The sequence below is a fragment of the Bison bison genome, unplaced genomic scaffold (genome assembly GCF_000754665.1).
Source record: "Bison bison bison isolate TAMUID 2011002044 unplaced genomic scaffold, Bison_UMD1.0 scf7180017864331, whole genome shotgun sequence".
In the NCBI taxonomy this organism is placed as follows: domain Eukaryota; kingdom Metazoa; phylum Chordata; class Mammalia; order Artiodactyla; family Bovidae; genus Bison; species Bison bison.
The window spans coordinates 4,065,594-4,067,619 of NW_011494903.1; the positions used below are offsets into that span (position 1 = coordinate 4,065,594).

At 40.8% G+C, this 2,026-nt stretch overlaps 1 protein-coding gene across 1 annotated transcript in view; it reads left to right on the forward strand.

Moving 5' to 3' along the window:
* Nucleotides 1-1,313, forward strand: part of LOC104998589 — a 125,279-nt gene extending 123,966 nt beyond the window's left edge. Inside the window, exon 5 of the mRNA XM_010853847.1 lies at nt 1,272-1,313. The gene's annotated coding sequence lies outside the window, so the exon portion shown is untranslated. The remainder of the gene's footprint in view (nt 1-1,271) is intronic.
* Nucleotides 1,314-2,026: the final 713 nt, after the last annotated feature.

Sequence of the window (2,026 nt, forward strand, 5' to 3'; positions counted from 1 at the left end):
CTTGAGGATTGACTGGTTTGATCTCCTTGCAGTCCAAGGGACTCTCAAGAGTCTTCTCCAACACCACAGTTCAAAAGCATCAGTTCTTCAGCACTCAGCTTTCTTTATAGTCCAACTCTCACATTCATACATGACTACTGGAAAAACCATAGCTTTGACTAGATGGGCCTTAGTTGGCAAAGTAATGTCTCTGCTTTTAAATATGCTGTCTAGGTTGGTCATAGCTTTTCTTCCAAGGAGCAAGCATCTTTTAATTTCATGGCTGCTTTTTATAAAGTTATATGGGTTATTCTCTTAATTATTTATTCAAACACATAGGGGAACAATTTCCTTTAGTTTTTGCCAAAATATTATTGTGTATTATAAATCTATATTCATTTTCTAAATTTGGTTACAATTTTTCTGTTTGCTTCAACTTTTCCACACCTTTTTGACCCAATGGCTTCTCTTCTTTTTGCCAGTAATTTCCACAAACTATGGCCTTATTCTGGCAATGAGCAAAATTCATCTATAATACATAAACTGATCTTTTAAAAAGGATAGTTTCCTTTTTTATGTTTAATTATTATTTTAAAATTTTATCTTAGAATCATTTATTTCACTCAACTATATACCAGTATAAATTTATAATGATAAATCAATCTAGAATGTTGATTAACATGTAGAGTCTTATGGGTGCAGGGAATTTTAACTTTTTCAGTATTGAAGTAATAATGGCATAAGGATTGAATCTAGGAAATTTAATATGTAAAACTTTAACTTATGTGCATATTTATTGCCAAGAATTATGATATGGTAATCAATAAAATATTTCTAAGCTTAAAAGTATATTGTACTAAAGCAAGATTCTGTGGGTAACATAGATGGAAATATGAGTGCAAAGAACATAAATGATGGAAAATTTCTGACTGTTAAAAAAGAGCTTGTTCATGTGTTTTTCAAATAGGTGAAGGTAGATATTTCATGCATTTAATTGAGTGATTTAACAATTTTAAAAGTCAGTGTGCCAGAAGTTATATATTTCTCAATTATATAAACTTGCCATAAAAATGTTATATTGTTAACTTAAAAACGTGTGAGGATATATCATTTTTCCAAGAATGTTAAGAGTTCCCAGAACAAAGTATTTCATAGATCTCTGGCCTGAGAGGTGGGAGAAAAATGAGGAAAGGAAAGGGGGTGGCGGAGAGGTGCCAGTCCATGCTGCCATTTCGCCAGGAGATGGGGTTGCGGCCTATGACACTTCTGAGCTGTCTCTGCTTTGCTCTCAGGATGTCTTGTCTGCTTTCTGAGAGGATATGAAAATGATGGACCTGAGCTGGAACAGTTCATTCTCCAGAGTGCTTGCTCAGATGTGAATGGGCGTGACAATGGACTCTGCTTGTGGAATCTGACTGTAAGTGTGCCCCCCAACCCCAGTCATCCTGTACTGCTCACAATCCTACAGAAGAATGGGAGTGGGGTATGGGAGTGGGGTGTGCGAGTGGGTATGGGAGTGGGGTACGGAAGGGGGTATGGGAGTGGGGAGTAATAGACTCACTGGGATGCTGCCATCTCAGTGAAGCTGCCATTTAGCTGAAAAGATGTGGGTGATGGAATGGTTGGGAGAACATGGGTTATTCTGTTAGCCGTCGGGGCCTTGGGCCTTCTTGACTCTGCGAACTTGGGCTTCTCCAAGCTTGGGCTCCCAGGCACAGATGCCCCCTCAGCATTGGTGTCAGTGGCTATGGCTTCCCCCTCTCCTGGCCTCATCTGCCCTCTGTCGGCTCGGCCTGCTTGGTATGTCTCCTCCTACTCTCCTGTACCTCCCCGGAATCTTGCCACTTGTGTAGGATGTTTGCCACAAAGGCTGTTTGGGCAGAAGGATTCTCTGGGTCTAAGGAAAAGCCTGTCCCATAGAAGTCTGTTTCCCAGTGGCTCCAGAAGTTTTTCTCTGGGGCACCCCATTGTCCTAAGGACTGGCAGTGTCTGGGAGTGTGGACCCTGATGCTGGTCTGGCAGGAACAGGGTGGTTGGGAGGGATGGT